General features: G+C 42.6%; 1 long non-coding RNA gene across 1 annotated transcript; it reads left to right on the forward strand.

Annotated features, from left to right (window-relative positions):
• Window positions 1-6,560: 6,560 nt before the first annotated feature.
• On the forward strand, window positions 6,561-12,826 carry LOC146424614 (uncharacterized). The gene is made up of 2 exons (XR_014847103.1): window positions 6,561-7,407; window positions 10,640-12,826. It is a non-coding gene; the product is annotated as an uncharacterized LOC146424614 (long non-coding RNA).
• Window positions 12,827-20,112: the final 7,286 nt, after the last annotated feature.

Here is a 20,112-nt window from a genome sequence, read left to right on the forward strand (position 1 = left end):
GCCAGGACAGCCGACCCCAGCTGGCCAAAGGTATATTCCATACCATATGGTGTCATGCTTAGCATATGAACTGGAGAGTAAGGTCTGAGGCCTGCTGCTTGGGAACTAGCAGAATCCATGAGCAGGCAGTGAGCAATTGTATTGTACATCACTTTTTTTGTATACTATAACTATTATTGTTGTTGTTATTATTATTAATCATCACCACGATCACTACTAATATTTTCTTTCTGTCCCCATTAAAGTGCCCTTATGTACAGCCACAAGCCGAGTCTTCTGATTCTCTGCCCCTTCCTGGTGAGAGAGGGGACTGAATGAGCAACTGTGTGGTGCTTCATTGCCATCTGGGGTTAAACCATGACAGTCCACCACTCCTCTGTACACATGACAAACAGAGAGGGTTGTGTTCTCTTTAATCTTCAGTAGGCTTGTGATCCACTTGAGGCTGTAAAAGCTACTTGGGCCTGAGTGCCTGCCTTCTCACACAAAACCAGACCTTTAACTGCCATATTTGCCCTTGTCTTTTGGCTTCCCCTTTAGGGAACAAGTCTTGGTAAAATGTTGTTGCCCTTTGTCAACTCAGTCTACAGTCTACATTTTAAATAACATATTGGTCAATTTTTATCAAATTGGCAGAAGTTTAAATTTCTCCCTCTCTTCTCCTGCTTTGATGAGACCAGTGACTTGGACATAGCAATAACCCTGTTGAACAGGGTGTTCTGAAGAAGAGAACAGGGAACTCAAATTGAGCTGCTTGCATTGCCTTATGCTGGCTGGCTCGGGCAGCTGACACATAGCTGACAGCAGCCTAGCTGCTCGATAATGAAAGGAGAATAAAAAAGGCTTTGCCTTTGTACAGTTGTATGTGATATTAAAATGAGTATAGTGATATATGGGATATACACTGATGACTTCACAAAGCCATGTCTGTTCTCCACACGTCTTCACTGACCTTTCCTATTGAAAGGGAGGTAGCACCACCCTTTTCCTGTTAGTGTTGCCTGGGCTTTCAACAACATTTCACAGGTACACTTGATCTCCTTTTGGCAGTTTATATGGTCTGGAGCCTTCTGCCCTGCCCAAGTGATGAGGAATTAGGCATGGAGGAAGCTGAAATGTGGACATAGATGATTTACAGAAGGTTTTTTTCTGCCCCTGTGTGGGCATTCAGAGCACTGAGCGGGTGTTGCAGGAAGCTGAAAGTAAATGTTAAGTCCTCTGACCCCTTCTAGGATATACTGACTTCTTTCTGCTTTGGGGCAAGGAGGGATAGAAGGAACTTTTCAAACAATCTCTGATTAAACAATTAACCTTGTTTTACTAGATTTTCTTGCTCTACCCACCTTTATTTGCCTCCAGGCTGTTCCTGTAAAAAAGCATGTGAAGAACGTCCACTCAGAAAAGAGCAGACTACTATTATGTAGTTCATGCAGGTTCAGCTAAAAAATGTCACCATAAACACAGGAGGAATTCAGTACAATTGGCACAATAAAGTTGCTGAAGGAGAAAGGAAGGTCTGAATTCCCAGAATGACAGAAATAGAGGTGGTTTCTACCAGCCACTGCAGTGAGGGACTGTGGGTGACTCAGGGTAGCTGGGGTCTTCCCCTGGCCCTTTTCATCCTCTGTGTAAGTGCCTGACCAGACTGTCTGGTGGAAGTGGAAGGTGGATCCTGGGCCCACAACAGCAGAGACTCTGGGTCGAGAGGGAGTTGAATGGGAAAGCTCTGTGTGGAAAAACCTCAGGTATGCAGACTTAATGAGACCCAGTATTTTGGACAGACTCAAACAGATGATGACTCAAACATGTTACTGATATTTAGAAAAAGACCAGTACTTCATCTAAAAGTCCAAGTGTGTTAATGTGGTAAAGGCCCTACTGTTTCTATAGCTAGTAGCATCCAGTATGGTGAATGGTTAGTATATTTAGGAAAACACAACTCATTAAAGATAAAACCAGTAGCTTCTGCAATACAACTGCATCTTTCTGCTAGCAGGAGGAACACCATATTTACTTACATGTTCACAGTCTGTTCCAACACTCAGAGAATTCAGATCTTACTCCTGAGCCAGGTTTTGGCTAAGTCCTCTGCTGTACCCCGATAATGTGGCTGTAAGTATCAAGGTTCTCAGAGTAATGGTTTAGTACACAAGCTGTGTGGTGCTAGAGGAAAACATTTACCCCTGCTAATCTGATTTCAAAAGCTTCAGACTCTGAAGGATCCTGCACAGATGGAGTTCAGTGAAGTATTTGTATGGTGATCATCTTCTGATGGTTCAGGCAGAAATGAACTGCAATCCCTGCTACATTCTGGTGAAGCAGGAGTCTGAAATATGTATGTAAGCAGGCTGAAGGTAAGATTCGTTGGAGATGCCATGGAATGTTTACCTAGAAAACAAGAAAGGCCTGTATTTAAAGAAGGTCTTATTTTGCTTACAAGTTTTTACCTGTAAAGATTTCAGATCCCTTGGTGACTTAGATTGATGCTTGTTTTGATGCTGCAGGAGAGAAATGAGAGCAACAAATATTTTGAGGAAGGAGAGTGATTAGTTCCAGGAAAGCCATGTGGATCTTAGAATTTTCTAAGGAGGCCTGTGACCATTATGCAGGAGTCATGAGATCTAATTAAGGAAATAGATCCATGTGACTGTTAGGCCAGCTCAGGTCTGACTTTTGACAGAAAAGAGCACTTGGTTATTTTGGTCAGAACATCCCTGTTAGAGGATGGTCCTCAGAGCTAAGAGCCTCTCCTCTTAGCCAAGTTTTGGGAAAAAAAATCTTTACCTGCCCTCTATGTCCATGCTATGATGAGGTGTGGCAGGGGAACCAGTCAAGATTCAGCACTTTCCAAAAAACCCTGGTTCTTCACGGAGCTGGCTGTTTATGAAGGATGCACCATTGTCAGGTATCTGATGATGAGAGAGGTCTGGCTGGTGCTCTCAGACCTGCCTGTTATGTCTTCCCTGACAGAGCAGTTAGAGGCACCTGAGTGCTTCTGTCCCCAGTCTCAGACAGGTGCCTGTCATCATATGTCTAGGCTTGAAAGTTGCCCTGGGAAGATTTTGCCAGCTGTTCTGATACAACTCTGACAACTACTCACTCTCTGTCCTTGGTCAGAGCAGGGGAAACATGAGATTTTCTTCCACAGCTTAAATTATCTGAGCAAGAGAGGACAGCTAAGGATCAAAATATGCAGATTTTTTGGTTAATAGCAGATAGAAAAGAGAAAAAACTTGCTCCCTTCAGAAAGCAACAGTGATCCATGTCTGTGTGTGGATCTCTTCTCTAAAGAATGGTTATCACTCCACAGTTAGCAATAAGCCTCCTCCCAGGCCTATCTGGAAAGTGTCATAGTCAGTAAACACAGGCATAGACAAGAAACAACCCTTCCTATTCTCCTATTCTTGCTGTTTAATTGAGTTATTGATGCTTGTGGATTTGTTCAGTTCCCAGCACTTGGGAGCAGTCAAAACTATCTTACTTGGGTGCCAAATAACAAACCAAGCAGCTCAGAATTTGACACAGGAGATTGAAGATGCCATTCATGCATTGCCAGCAGTTAGAAGACAGCTCTGTGCCTTGCCCATCTTGGTCTGTATCAGTAAACAATGGCCTCCTCATGGTTGCAAGGAGTGGCTTGGCCAGAGTATGACTGCTTGCTTGTCAAGCCCCGTAGAATTTAATATGTTTAAATATCCGTGAGACTGGGGAAGGAGGACTTAGTACTCTTGTTGGAAGCAATCCAGATTAGGGAATACTTAACTAAATTAATACCTAGGGCAATGGACACTGATGGTATGTACCCATGAGCGCTGAGGGAGCTGGCAGATATCGTTGCGAGGCCACTCGCAATTATCTTTGACTGGTCATAATGGCTGGGAGAGGTTCCTGAGATCTGAAGGAAAGAAAATGTCGCTCCTCTCTTGCTTGTCTTCTAGGAGGACAAGAAACTCCAGGCAGCTATGGGTCAATCACCCCCATCCTGTCTCATTAGTAGAAGAGATGGACTCTCAGCAGACTTGCTGATGACACCAGTCTGAGTGGTGCTGTTGACACTCCTAAAGGATAGGATGCCATCCAGAGGCACCTGGACAAGCTCAGGAAGTGGGTACATGGGAATCTCATGAGGTGTAACAAGACCAAGTTCAAGGTGCTGCATTTCATCTATGCCCATCCCTGGTATCAGCATGGGCTGGGGATGAGCAGAGCAGAGCAGCCCTGTGAGAAGGACTTGGGGTGCTGGTGGGTGAGAGGCTGGACATGACCCAGCCATGTGCACTGCCAGCCCAGAAAGCCAAACGTGTCCTGGGCTGCATCCAGAGCAGTGTGGGCAGCAGGGAAGGGAGGGGATTCTGCCCCTCTGCTCTGCTCTGCTCTGGTGAGACCCACCTGGAACTCTGCATCAGCTCTGGGGTCCCAGCACAGGAAGGACATGGACATGTTGGAGTGAGTCCAGAGGAGAGACACCAAGATGATTAGGGGGAGGGAGAGCCTCTCCTATAAAGAAAGGCTGAGAGGACTGGGACTGTTCAGCCTGGAAAATGAAGGCTTCAGGATGACCTAATTGTGGTCTTCTAGTACTTGAAGGGGGCCTACAAGAAAGACAGGGACTTTTTACAAGGGCATGTAGTGACATGGCAAGAGGGAATGGCTTTAAACTGTAAGAGAGTAGGTTTTGGTAAGAACAAATGCTTTCCTGTGAGGGTGCTGAGACACTGGAACAGGTTTCCCAGAGAAGCTCTGGATTCCTAATTCCTTGGCATGTTCCAGGGCAGGCTGGATGGGGCTCTGAGCAACCTGGTCTAGTGGAAGGTGTCTTTGCTCATGGCGGGGAGGTTGGAACTAGATGGTATTTACTGTCTGTTTCAACCCTTTTGTATGGTTCTCTGCCTCTTGACACGATGGTGAAACAACTTTCTGGAAGCTATTCATTGCTGGAAAGAAGGTGATTTGGATTAGTCAGCATGGATATACAAAGAGGAAATCTTGTTTAATGAAGTCAATAACCTTCATTGACGAAATTACTCATGTGGTAGACGAAGGGATAGCAGTAGATATTGCCTACCTTGACTTCAGTAAGGCTTTGGATACTCTCATGAAATTCATGAATAAACTGCTGAGATACGGGCTTGATGAGCAGACAGTGTGGTGGATTGAAAACTCACTGAATGGCCGGGCCTAGAGGGTAGTGTTCAGTGGCATGAAGTTTGAGAAACTAGTAGTGCATGCCAGGCGTCAATATGGGTCCAACACTCTTTAAACACCTTCATTAATGATCTGGATGATGGAACAGAGTGCATCCACAGCAAGTTCACTTATGACACCAAACTGGGAGGAGTGGCTGATACGCCAGGGGGTCATTCTGCTTTTTGGTCAGACTTTGACATAATACAGTTCAGCCAAGGGAAGTGCAAAGTCCTGCATCTGGGGAAGAAAAGCCAGATGCACTACTATGTGTTGGACATCAATTGGCCAAAACAGCTTTATGGGAAAGGACCTAAAGTCCCAGTGGACAGCAAGTTGAACCATCAGCATGCCCTTGTGGCAATGTTGTTGAATGGTATCCAGAGCTACATTAGAAGGAATCTTGCCAGCAGTCTGAAAGAGTGGTATTTCTCCTCTATTCAGTGCTGTAAGGTCACACCTGGAATGCTGTCATGAGCTCTGGGCTCTCCAGTATAGCAGAGATACAGAGCTGCTGGGAGGGTCCTGTGAAGGGCTGGAGCATCTTTCATATGAAGAAAGTCCAAGAGAGCTGGTATACTTTCTCAGTGAAGGCTCAGGGGGAAATCCCATCAGTGTGTACCAAAATCTGAAGGCAGGGCAAAATGAAGATGGAACTAGACTCTTTTCAGTGTTGCTCAGTGACAGACAAGGGGCACAAACTGAAATGCTTGAATTTTCCTCTAAACATCAGGTAACACTTTTCTACTGTGAGAGTGATCAAGTCTCCTAGAGTCTCCTAGTTTGGAGATCTTCAGAGGTCTTCTGGGCCCAGTCTTTGCAATCAGCATGAAGTGGTCTTGTTTCAGCAGGGTGGCTGGACAAGATGACCTCTAGAGATTGTCTCCAACCTCAGCCATTCTAAGAATCTATGATAAACATTGTAAAATATTGAAGACGTAGAATTTCCTACAGGTTGTGTGCTGACAGCCAAAGGCCATGAGGGTTGCCTAAAGGTCTCTAAAATTACATCAGATGCCTATGTTTAAATGCTTGAGTTACTCCTTAGTGTCTTGGCAGTAACTTCTGCACAGAGCAAACATATTCCACTCAGTGTTGTATCTGTGGAAGGGCAAGAGCAGGATGTGGATCCTGCTGAAGAGGAGGAGGATATTTGTCTTAAAGGTGTTGGCTTGTTTGGTGCGTGAAATGGTGGATCACAGAAATTCCTGTTTGTTTTTTTTTTTTCTCAAGAATGAACATTTTACAGTTGGTTTTTTTCAATTTTTCTTGGTCAGGTTTTGATTCTATTGTTTTGCAGTTTGTATCCATGTCAGACAAGGTATGTGCTTAGATTTGTGGTAATAAGGGACACTTTAAAATGTATGACCTCAAGTATCAAGGTAGGGAGGGTCTGGGAACCTGAGTTTCTCTACAGTTCTGAACCTTGCTACTTGATACCTCAGAGGTGGAGATTACAGTCTTGATGGTCCTGAGCCAAATACTTGGGACTTAGTGTTTTTAGAGAGGCATGCATCAGGAGACTTAGACAGGAGAGTTGAAAACAGGGTTGGTCACTGCTGTTTTCCAGCTGAGAATCTGGGCTTTGACTCCATTTGGGATTTGGGCAGCAAGAAGAAAAATCCTTTACTGATGAGGGAAAATTTTCAGGATTTTATGACTGCTGCCTACAGGCATGCTAGCTTTCCATCCCAGATCACCTGCAATCTCATCCTGCCTGTTTCTGACTCTAAGATAAATTAAAACAGAAAGTTAATGCACATACCATCTTACTGGATTCTTCTCTGAGGAGAAATTTAGATATCTGGTTGATTTGCCTTTTTTTTTGGTGCAAACTATGATGGACATAACAGCCTGTCTTGCATGACCATGTTCTACTGTCCTGAAACCAAGAGGCCGAATTCTGTCATGAGAGTTTAAGTGAGGATCTGAAATGTGTTGCATCTGTAATGTGCTGGATTTACAACTCCAACAGACCTTTGAAAATTCAGGAGCAGGAAAACAAGATGTATATTATACAGTTTTCCTATATATAAAGGATAAAGTAGAAATATTTGTGGGTATCATGCAGAAGGGAACATGTAGAGCCAAATTCAAAAGAGTATTTATTAAGCAAGTTTTCCTTGGAAGGCAAAAAGGCAGAGCCATCTTCTTGCAAGTCACAGTTCTTGCTAAATGTGAGTGGAGGAGCACAGATTGTGCTGGGTGAGAGCAGCCCTGAAGGTGAGTTCATACTTTGAGATGAACAGGGAACAGAGCAGAACTTTTTGTTCTTGGCAAATGTATTTTGTAATGAGCTGTGTGGCTGGCACTTTTCTGCAAAGAAAAGACAAAGCCTGCTTACATACTCAGGCTAGTTTTTTTTAGTTCACCTGATGAATAAGTGAGATCCCTACTTCAGCACTTTGCTCATCCAAAATAATGAGATGTTCTTCCAGCAAAGTGCTTTGGCATCAATGCAGTTCTGTGAGTGAATGTGCCATACACTTGTGTCCTTTTTGCCCCAAGACCAAGATGTGGTATTCCAATAAAAGCCTGGACCTGTAAGACAGCTAAACTCCTCCTGTGATGTTTGGGAGCACTGCTTTGTTAACGACACTCTTTGGCTCTCCTGTGCCTCTGAACTGTGTTGATAGACATGCTGGTGTGAAGTTTCCTTCTGGGTCCTTCCTGTGCAGGCCTATGCCAGAAACTAACAGTACAGCTGCTCATTGCAGAAGATCAGTCCAGTGCTTTCTTTCCCCTATTCTGAACATATGTTGAAGCCTGTTCCTGAGGCAGAATTGAAGAAACTGGTCTCTGCAGCTGAGTGAGATCTTACCTGTCTGGGCTACAGAGAGACAGGAAGGCTCTGAAGGACATTCTGGCTTATATTCTGTTTTTATTGGGTTTTTACTCCAAGTGAAGACCCTATCAGCTTACTATAGAGAGAGGGTTTAGAAAGCAAAGATGTAGTGTGCAAGTGATATCTCTTTCACAAATTCTGTAGTGACATTCACTGCTGTACAGATCCTTTGCACAGAGAATCCTAAGGTAAATTCCCCTCCAATCATTAAAAGCAGAATCTTTTCCCAGTGGTTTAGGTTGTCCATCTTTATAAATATTATGGACTGAAAGAGATTTTGTTTCAGCAAGTTATGTACAATAAAGAAAGTCAGAGGTGCTGAAGGTTGTAGAAGGCCTCTTCTCAGCCTAGTTTGGAAGCCACATTTGACAGCTAGGTCTTGCTGGATTTTAATTGAGGGAGGCCAAATTTTTAAAGGTACTTTGGCACTTAAAATGTATGAAGACACCACTGGAAATTTTGAATATGCATTGGAAGAGGATAAGATTCAGAACTCTCTTTCCCTCCAGTATCTAGCCAACTGGAATCTATCTCAACCAAGACACTTCTCTGCTCAATCGGACCCCAGTGTATTTGAGAAGCTGACAGTGTGATGTCCAGTTTTGTCCTGAAACAGAGAATTCTGAGGCTGTTAAGAAGCTAAGAGTAGAGTAATTCTGACTTCATCTCTGGCTGAAGGTAGGGAAAGTATTAGCAAACCTGCAGGATGCCTGGCCAGACTGTGGGACAAGGCACCACCTGTGTGGGCTGTTGCTTCTTCCTTTGTGTCAGAGGATTTCCAGGGGTGCCACGTCATGGCACAGCAGGAGGTAGAGCGTGGTGAACAGCACGTCTTCTGCTTCCTTGTTCCTTGAGGTCACATCGTGGTTTTAACAAAGAGGTACAGTTCGCACTCCAAGCCACAACCCCACCCTCCTGAGCGTGTAGTCCCACAGCAGCACTCTGCTTAGCAAACTGTTGCAGTGTGTTCTGTAGCCACTCTAATGGCTTGAAGAAAAAAAAAAATGTCTGTGCTTTTACTTCTGGCCTGTGACTGGCTTTTCTTAGGTATCTGTTTAAGGTGCAGAGCTCAAGGACACACAGTTCTCTCAGTGAAGGAGCACCAAAGAATAAGCTGTATGCAAAAGTCTGGGGTCAGGGAGGGAGAGCTGTAATACGTATGCGAGAATGGCATACCTAGAACCTAAATAACTCAAGATCACCAGTATTTGGCTAAAATCTGCAGCGTACTATACCTGGCATTGTATTATATATACCAGTCTTGCCCTTTTTGAAAATACAGATAAGAACAAGTCAGAAATAGCTTACAGAGCCTGCCTCAAACATTCAGGAATGAGCAGATCAAATTAAGAAAATCTAAAATACATGGCATCAAAACCTTCAATTTTCTTTCTTTTTGTGAACAAAACAATAAAAGTAAAGTATCTGGGACTCTCTCCTCTCTCCTCTGCTTTCCATTGCTTTCCTTCCATTCCTTTGTGCTTTTTTTCATTTTTGGAAAATACATTACATGAGACGGTGAGGACCGTATGATCTAAGCAGACTATCAAAGAAAACCTGTGCTGTATCTTAGAAGTCTGCATACCCTCAGTTGCAAGAGCAAGGGAGTCCTTCAGTGATTTCTTAATCAAATAAGTTTACCTGCAGGGAGGAAGGCTAGAAACATTTTACCATGGCCTTTTGCAGAAAAGATTGCTCTGAGAAATGCTGTGATAACATAAAGTGGTGACTTCCCTGTCAGTAAAATATATTCTATAACTAGTCAAAAGAACTTATTTAGTGGACTAAAACTGGTTCAAAGCATGAATACAAGGAAGTACTTGTGAGTCCTTTGGAGTGTCTCTGTGGAGCTTCATGATGTGTTTTTTTCAGGTCTTGCCAAGTAAACTGTGTTAGGATGTAAGAAATCAAAGTAAAGCTAAGTGTGCATGGACCAAGGAGAGCTGTAGACAAGTGGCCAGAATTCATCTACAGCACCAATAAAGGGACCAGAAAGAAATGACTTTAACTAGAGAAAGCCAAGACCCCTTTAAATTGGGTACCTTTTTCTTGATGCAGCTGAACAAAGCTCAGTACAGGCTAATGGGGTTTTCCTGGAAGAGTTCCCCACAGCTATAGGGTCTCCCTGCTAAGGGGACAGTATTTGAAGCTCACATGGGAATCATGACACATCAAGGTAAGCATGGCCTCCCCCAAAGGTCAAAGGACAGGTTATGGACAGAAAGCCAGGTGTCAAGGGAAGCTGTAGCCAGCATCACCTAAATCAAGCTGAGTCTTTCACAATTGGAAAATTTGGGTTGGGTTAGGTGAGGGCCTGCTTCCAAGGAGAGTCACCAAGGAGCACGGCATTGTCTGTTAGAAGTCTAAATCCCAGTCCCATGGTTCTTGATATCTGAATTTTGAGTTCAGTAAAATGTTAAAATAAATTTGTAGCTCTTTGGACTGGGATTTGAGAAATGTTCTCTGAAGGTAAGGGGAAAAGTGAGACCTAAAAGGACTCAAAATAATTAAAAAACCCCAGTCAGTCTGACTTGGGATTGGCATTTCTGTGATCCTATTATGTTTGCATCCCTGGATGACTAATCCTCATATCCTACCCATATGTTCCAGTCCTTACTGAAGCAAATGCTAACCTTCAAGATTAAACTGGAATCCATGTGCTGGACCTTTGGATCTCTGGCATGTACCCTTTGGATGTGGAAGAGACATCACGCAGACCAGGTGTACAACAACCCTGTTCATTGGCTGAATGGTGAGACTCACAGCCTAGTAAGCTGAGAGGACCAGCTTGCTATGAGACTTGCATACTGAGAGAGACTAACTCTAACACTCTACCACTGCTCCTTTGATCTGCCAGTCCAAGATTTTGTTCCAACTCCAGCTGCGAGCACTGCACAACAGGAAAGCTGCAGTGATACTGGTTCAAGGCTTGGAGGGCATTTCAGTGGGAAACAATGTGTGCTTGGAACTTGTGGGTTTGGTATTCTTTCCTCAGTACCTTTCTTGTGTTTCCAGGACACTTAATGAGCAAAGCAGTGGTGGAACTGTGTAGATAGGTAATAAATTCAGCTCTCACGAGTAACTTGGATTCGCAAACAGGAACTGCCACTCCACCTTCTACCAAAGCAGAGGGCTTCACACAAAAATCTGCATCTAAGTCTGTGGAGACATATGCTGGCTTAGCACTTACTAAAAACTGTAATACATCAAGGCATCAAATGGTTTCCACCTCCACAAAATTAATTTTTCTTGATGTTTTTCAGATTTTTCCTTACCTCAATATTTTTTGTATTGATTAGCAGATTAGTTGGTCTGACTTGTAAATGTAGAGCTGCATTAGTTTTTCAGTATGAGTTTTACTAGTCTCATATTTCTGAAGATGATGATGATGGTGTCCTGTGGTGAAGGGTACCAACAGGAAATTCAAGCCACAGTTCCTACCTCAGATAGCAATCATACTCAGTATTAGTGCTATTGTCATGTGGATAGACCAGATGTGAGGTGAGGAGAAGAGAATGAAATAACATATGGACCTTGGCAGGAGGCCATGGGGACAATGATCAGTTATTTAGAAAGCGTGTGAAAGGGTTCCAAAACACTATGTTTTGCATGTTCATTCGTTCCTGCCTCTGAGCAGGGTTCAGCTGTTATAAAGATGATCTAGGTCAATGTCACAGTCATCTGAAGAGCAGGTGCTGCAGTACTTGAGGTATTCACCAGCACACACTGGTCCAGGCTCTAAGGCACTTAATAAATAGTCCTGATGGCTACTGTGACTGCAGAAATCTTTCCAGTCTCCTATCCACTGGCCCAGAACAGTCAATTATTGAAGTCCTTGAGTTAAAAGATAAACACTGTACAGTAGTTCTGAGAGCACCATCTGTTTTAGACAAGGCAGCTAAAAGGTTTTTCTCAAGTTGATGGCAGTCATGCATGCAAATTTTCTATGCAAGCCAGCTTTTTCTGATCTTTACAGGTCATTAATTCTGTGCAAATGTTTGTTTAAAAGTTTAGCTGTAATTTCTGGATCTGGACCTGGCTCTTGGTCATCTCTTTGCTGTCTGTACAGAGAGATGAAGCAGTGTCAGGTCTGTGTTAGGCAGACAGCAGAACTGGAGCTTCCACCATGCCTGTGCCTGCAGGCAGCAGCTCCCTGTCACATCCTGTCCCTGTGCTGGGCTTAGGAGGACAGGAGCTCCTCTCTCACACCAAGCAGAGCAGAGATAAGGGTCATATGCATCAGCAGGCTGGCTGTGCCTGGGGTTCATCCAGGATGGCACGTCCTGACTAAAGTCAGAAATGTTGAATGTTTCTTGTTTGCCACGTTGGTTGGATCACAGCTTGATGGGGTATTCGGAGCTGGCTGAGACTAGATCATTAAAGCTCCAGGGCATGTATTTTCTCTTTTAATCTATTTCGTTCATTCCTGTATGGTTGTTTTGCCATTTCATGATTTTTTTTTTTTATTCAGAATGTCTTCATTTCAAACTTGTATTCTCACTGTAGTCACTACAGGTCCTTTGAGGTCCCCACAGGATTTCTGGGAATTAGCAGGTCGGAGTCATGATTCCAGAGCAAGAAATTTATTTTTAGCTTGCAGACTTGTATGCAACCAACCACATTTGATCTGGTATTGGTGAACTTTACTAGAAATGGAGTATTTAATAGTGAAATGACTACTCATCCTTGCAAATCAACAGAGATTTTTATTTTGATATACCAGCCAAGCTGAAAAATATTTTCATTTTATGTTGAATGACATCTCATGAGCCAAATAAAAATTTCTGTCTTGCTGACTAGCCAATGCCCTTAAGAGTTTTCTTCAGGGACAAAATTCCAGTCAAAAGCACAACACGACTCTCATGTTTTGTTTGTTGACGATTCAGCTGAACTAAAGCAATGAATTCTTGGTAGAGAAGGAAAATGGATTTTTTTTTTTAAACATCTTGGGAGAAAACCAAAAATTTATTTAATTTATTTCATGCAGACCATATAGCTTGGCATATGAACATTTTTCCCCCCTCTCTCTGGGAAACAGAAAGCACTTGGATATTTTTGTTTCATTCCATTTTTCAACTGGGGCTTAAGAAAACATTCACAAGGTTCTTCTGGGAACAGCTGCGAAAATCCTGCCTGACATGGCAAATCTGTCTCGTTGAACTATACTCTAGTCTCTGTAAATTCAGGGATGGTGATGTGATATAAAAAGCTCTCTCTCAACAATGAAAAGAATCATGTGTAATTAACCAAACCAAACCTGTGCAGTTATTTCATATGATTTGCTGTTCGGGAGACTGAGCTATCAAGTGAGACAGTGGGAGGTCAGAGAAAATTCCAGTGGTTGAGACTGTTTGGAAAAATGATACATTATTACAGGGCAAGGACACCCCATGGGACTTCCTTTCCTCCTCCTGTTGTCAAATCCTGACTAAACACTGTTACAACTTCACATCTAGCAACTAGGAATTGTTGAGGGGAAACAGACGTGTGAAACGTGCTTTTTATTTTTGTTTGTTTCACTGGTGGACCAGGTCACCTTGGCTCTTTGTGATAGCTCCAGAGGTCCGGTGGATTGAAGGAGTGAGTAGCCTGACAAACGAGGCAGTGCCAAAGGATACAAAGAAGCTCCACTATTTTTGCTGGATCTGGGAAGAAGTGCAGCAAGCACCCTGGTATTCCTTCAAGAAGTGCTCCTTGCTCCTGCAGTGGAAATTCTGCAGGAGATGCACAGCCTTGCTGCCATCTCAGGAGCCAGTCCTGCAAATGCTGGCTAAGCACCACACCTTTGTAACCTGAATCACTGTGTCAATTCTCCCAAGTTCCCATTTCTTCAAGTCTAATAGGAAGCCTGCCTTAAGGGGTTTTTTACCTTCTGACAGGCCTGTGGTGTTTTAACTCAGGAGTTTCAATATAGTTTATGTTCCTTTAGTGTTAAGATTGGTTTGTGTGTCAGATGCTCCAAGAACATTCACTGCCAGAATTAACCCAGAGAGTATGACTACAAAATAGTGTATTGCTGACTAAGTTTGTGAATGGGTCTGTTGTAGTCTGTTGTTCCGAAGACGGAAGACTTTTCAAACACTCTGAAAAGGGTACTTAATCCATGCTTTATTCTCATGTTCTGTTCAAAAGGTATCACAAAATTTGGCCTAGAAGCATTTATCTATAAACCGAGAGTCAGTTTGCAAAGTTTCCTGGTGGAAGTTAACTTTCAGTTCCTACTAAAGAAATTGGCAAAACTTTGCATCTCTAATCTCCAAGAGTTCAGAAATCTTCAGTTATTTTGCAAAGTAATTTTAAATCTTTGCTTTGAAAAGTATTTTTCTGTTCTTTACATTGAAAAGATACAGACATTTACTTAAAATCATAAAGAAATGTACTTTGCCATCTTACTGTTCTTTTTTTTTTGTCTTTGAGTCTTTTGTGGGCCTCTATTTTTCAAGTTTTTCTCTGCAGCTCTGAAGACCAGAATCATATTTTTTTATTAAAAAGGAGGAAGTCAGATAATGTGACAGCACTAGCTGGGACTTAAGGCAAAACCACGGTACTTGTCAGTATAGTTAGTTGAATCCTCTGTCTTCAAACAGTAAAAACTGTGTATTTGAGGGTCCACATCAGTCTCCTGGCAATGTGCCTTAGAAGTTGGTTTTGTAAATAACAAATCGAGTGACTCTGCACGAAGCTGTCATTTTTATATATGGAAAGGATGTTCCTGTTTGACTGTTGTAAAAACCATCCAAACCCTGATACATTCCCAGCATCCCCTTAACAGAAAGCTCAACTGACCTTGTTATTAGTCTGTAGGGGAATTGGAGAATAGTGTCAACTTTCTCTTGTTCATTTCACACCAGCTGAGACAGGAATCCACTCCTCTAAGTTGAGTTTCATTTCTGTAATTCCTCTGTTACCATCCCCCAGGTACTATGTTGTTGCAGACATAGTAGGGATGGTAGGCAGAGACTTGTGGTGTTGAAGGATTAGGCTCTTTGACCTTTTACTTCAGTCTTCCATCCCTGCTACATTCTTCAGTGATAACCTCATTCATGTATCAGCCTAGAAGGAGTGGGAATGGGCCTTTCCCAGGAAGATATGTGGGATTCCCTCCAAAATGTTCTACAATGTGTGTGTGAGAAATTTGCAGACAAGCCCAGTGAATCATATACAAGATTTATTAACATCTCTGGTGCTACTGTATATTTTTCTGAAAGCCTGTAAGAGAAGTCTGTCCTTTGTTTTTGTCTTTGTTTTGCTGGATGCTATAAACAGGAACAACCAGCTCTTCTGAAAATGCTTCACTGCAAAAGAGGGGAAAAAGAAAAGATAGGAATAGCAGGAGTGACATAAAGCTATAGAGATTAATCCATTTTTCCCAAAATTCTGTGATCATACCAGTAGAATGTCCTGCATTTCTGGACCTCAGTTATCACCCTCTCTGTTGAACTATGCTTCCCCAAGGTTCTGTGTTAAGATTGTATCTGAAGCCACTGTAATCACATCTACCTTAAGAAATCAGTGATGTTGCTAAGTCAAATTGGTATGTTTGATGGCCTAGGTTTCCAGCAAAATGTCACTGTATTGACTAGGCAGGAAATGAGATACCTTTGTTTGTGGCTTTTTTTCCCTACTGATAGACCATTGAGCAGGACTCCATAGAATATTTCCACTGGAGTAATACCCTCTGGGAAATAAAATTTTAAGGGAGGTAAGGTGATCCACTAAGTTGTAACAGTTTCAACAGTGGTTACTTGAAAAAAACCCAAATAGAAATAAAAATTGACCCTAAAACCTGTGGCTTTCTGTGTGACTCAGTTTTATTTGACCAAATTCAGTTGAAGAAATAAGAAGTGCATAGATCTTGTAGAAAAGTGCTTAGGATCCATAGAAACTAGAAATATAAATTTGCTTCCTAAAACATGCCTTCTATTTAATTTTGAGATGAATATATGAATATGAAACATGACATGTGAAGCATTTCCAAGAGTTTTCCTTCTGTTGTAGCTCTCAGTCAGTGTAGCAGTGTGCCCTGAAAATCCATCTGCTTTCCTGGAAATGAAGATCCAGTGGAACACTTCATCATACAGTGCCTAGAACAACAGCTAGATTGCAACAACTGTCTCGTTGCAGGAAACACTTACTGCAGAATCCATTTTTAAGCCCTGAAAGGCTAAGTCCTTTGAGTAGGGAAAGAAGGACTCAAACAAGGCTTGTTCTTCCTTTCTTTCTTCCCTGCTTTCTATGCTGTGTCCACAGCATCTAATATTTCCTTTTTTTGCCAAAATCCATTCAGAATATTGTGCAGTAGCACACAGCATGAAATTTCCAACTAACTAGTCTTGTAGAAAATGTGGCTGTCATTGGTTGTCCTGCTGAAAGCAGGCAGGCTAGATAGTGATGGCAATAATGCAAACATGATGGGTCTCTCAGGCTGGTGCAGCCTGGGTAGTACTTCTCAAGTGACACTGGGCTCATCTTTCGAGGGTGATCCTGACAACCCCTAGTCCTGGATGGCTGGTTTCACACTTTACCCTAGCAGAGCTTTTCCTGATGTTTGACACCTGCATGTTGAAGCTAGATCTTACCCGCTTCTCTGAGTGATTACAAAAGTCCAAAGGCTGAAGCTCAAATTAAACTCTTTAGAGATAACATCACAGCATGGGCAGCAGACTTCCTGCTGTGCAAGGGGGTTGATTGTTTGGTGTTCTTTGGTGGATAGCAGGCAATGGTCGCAGATAGCCCACATCTTCTTATGCATAATAGTTTTTAGAAAAATAGAAAAAATAGTTTTCAGACACACAAACTGAGTTGGTCTTCTATGGGCCAAAAGGTATTTATTTTCCTCTTTTTTTTCCAATAAAAACACCATATTTCTCTTATATCTAATCAAGGCAGAAGCTGCAAGAGAAAATATTTGGTTATCTGGAACAGGCTCAGAGAAAAGCTAACCTTTTATCCAGAGGGACTGGTGAGAAAAACAGATAAGGCTCATTTCACCTTTTGATGGACAGCTATCTTGTCACTTGGCAACCTCAACCTACTTAGTAGGCACCACCTTAAGTCTTTCAAGGGGTCCTGAGAGAGCTAAATCCCTAAATGTTCAATGGATTTTAACCCATTCCTCTTTTTGTGTGGAGTAGTGGTATTCTTTCAAAATGTCTGTTCTCTTTTGTAGGCTAATTTTTTTTTATGAACTGTATTCTGCCATGAAATACTGATATTTAAAAAGGAAAATATTGACAAAGTTAGGTAATGATTTTGCTTTCCTTTGTCTTATTTTCAGTGATACTTTATTCCTCCTTCTTTGCTTCCTGCAATTTATTTCTCCTGCTCAGTCAGCAGAAAACTCTGTTTGCTATGATAGATTTGCATGAGAAATGCGACTGAAACTTGGGGGTGGTTTTTCTAGGCCAGAGATGGCATGCAATTGTGCTCAATATTGCAGAAAATGCCTCAAGTAATTTGTGCATGCCTTAGCAAAGATAAAAGCATGAGGTGTGTGCAGAGAGTATGTATCACATGCACTGCACTGTCATTGTAATTAACCTGGTTCAACTGGTCTGTGATAGCCTAGTGTAAATATTAGGCATTATCGATACCATCAACCCTCTCCTAATCTAATGAAAATAAGAGAATGACCACAGGGAAGCAGACCTGTGGAAGCCTGCATGCCTTCTGAATATTCCAACACAAGGAGAGAGGAAAAAATAGCGATGCTTCCAACAAAGAGTTTCATACTGAGTGAATCTCTGAATGAAGTGTCAGTCTTTTTTAATCCTGCAGGTACCACTAGGGATGGTGGTTTCTGCCCACATGGCAACGCCAATGTTTCTCTACAGATGAAGGGCACTGGGGCTGTGGTGGTCAGAGGGGATCTAAGCCTACTTCAGTTTAGCAAGCATGGGGAAATTGCATAAGTGCCTGAATGCTGCTCTGGTTTTCTGATGTTGGGGCATGGTTTAGAGGGAGTGGTGCTCATTTGGGCCACATTATCATCATGGGGACATAAACAAACCCCTACTGTGGGGATAGGTGGGGGATAGAAAGAGCTTGTTCCGTGCAAAACATCTCCAGTCTTGATGGGATTCATCAGTTCACTGTGGTTTTGACCTGAGAAATGCTCCCTGTGGGGAGCTGCAGTCAGCAAACCTCTGTATTATGAACTAGAGGAAGAGGGAACATTTCAGAGATTTTTTTGCTCCTTGCTTTGAGAAGGTTGTTTAAATGTGTGTAAACTGAATTCAAAATAATTTTAAGGGGTAATTGTAGCAAAACAGGACAGTTTGATGGATTGCAAATTTGCTTTTGTTCTTTTGTGTTTGTTGCCATGAATCAAGACATTTTTTGGTTTTGATAAAGTGGAAACTTTTTATTTGTTTTGGGAAAGCTGACTTCCTGCCCAGCTGGCAACTTGTAGTTGGCAACTCCCACTCAGCCTTTCAAAAAACCTTGAGGAATGCTCAAAACAGACATTCAGCCAGCCCACCTTAAGCTGATCTCTCAGAAACTTATTCTCCACAGCCAGCTGTGACAAATCTTGTCTGTTTTATTTATTTATTTTAAATTTTTTTGAGAAAGCGGAGGTTTTTCTCCAAATTGGACCTGAAGTTTTCTTAAAAATTCACATTATTTGTGAGAACAGTTGCAGACAGATGAATGTCATTGTTTTAGAGGACTGTGCGTGTGTCTTAGTTTTGTGGTTTGGAAAGGTGGTTCTGTTCCCTCTGAGTGTTAGCTATTCTTTCAGAACATTAAACAGCAGCAGGATTAGGGGGCCGGGGTTGGGAGCCAGCCACAAGAAATGTCTACAGATGAACTTTTAAATTGTAGAGAAGAGACGCCTGGGTGGGACAGAACAGCTTATGGGACGCTGAGAGAGGTGTAAGGCACTTCAGACAGTGAAGGAAAAGTAAGACTCACTCAGTTCCTGTGAGTTAGAATCCTCCCTTGGCACACCGAGTCTGGGGATGTCTCATTTGGCTTGCAGCCAGAAGGAACAATCAAATAATCCTCATTTCTACAGCCAAAAGAAGAGGGAAGGTTCATCTTACACCAAATCTGTGGCAGTGCAACAAAACAGTGTGCCAAGACAAAGTGGGTACAGAAGCCAGACAGCTCAGGTCAGTGCAGAACCCTCCCCTTCCTTGGGTTTCCTGCTGTTGTAGAGGAGGTGGAGGAAGGAGAGAGTCTGGACAGCAGACCTTCATCCACCCATCATCCTGAAGATCTCCTGGCCTGGACATTACTTGGAAGATAGCCTTTAACAAACCACGTAATGGCTAGACTGGGCTTCAAGGCTGCTCTGGTCACCACCCTTGTCTGACAGCCACACTCCCAGATGGAGTCAGAAAACTGGAACAAAAGTGGCATCCACCCTGCACAGGGACACATTCTGACCCACAGCCCAGGCAGTTTCTGGGAAAGGCAGAGCTGCACATAGAGTCCTGGCTTGGGAGTTGTTAGGGGTGGGGTGGTAAAGCAAGAAGGATCTCAGAGATTATGGTTTAGGAGCTGGCTGATGTGAGTGATATTGGTGAACACTCTCATTTCTTATGTTGTGTTGTGGTCTAGGATAGGTATTCTTTGTGTCTCCTTTGGAAATGGAGTTGCCTTCCCTCCCATGTCCCTTCTATTTTTAATGGAAGTACTTGTCAAGGCTCCACATTTTAGCAAGCTACCTCAGTTATACAAGAGAAACATATACTGACAGAGGCTGTAAGTAAATAAAACTCAGGAGGTGGTGGAGTGAAAGGCTGAGCTGATCCAAACTCGTGAAATTGAAGTTAGGCTGGTTCGTATTATGTGACAATTTGGGTCTACGTGTTCCATCAAGAATTTCAATCTTATATTTTGGGTTCTTCTGGCCCCTCATGCTCTGTTATATGGTACAGTAGTCACCTCTGATGCCAAGATCTCCCATAGCCTATAGCCTCCAAAAGGTTTGCAGTTGTGGAACTAAACTGTTGTTAGGAAAAGAGAATCCATGCTACATGCCAGCGTCAACCACCTTTAGCTTCTCACATTAGAGAGTCCAGAAATAGCACTCAGGCTTTTGTTCATTCACCACAGAGGCAAATTCTATCCTCTCA

The sequence above is a fragment of the Lichenostomus cassidix genome, chromosome Z, assembly GCF_008360975.1.
Source record: "Lichenostomus cassidix isolate B80296 chromosome Z, HeHo_3.0, whole genome shotgun sequence".
NCBI lineage: Eukaryota > Metazoa > Chordata > Aves > Passeriformes > Meliphagidae > Lichenostomus > Lichenostomus cassidix.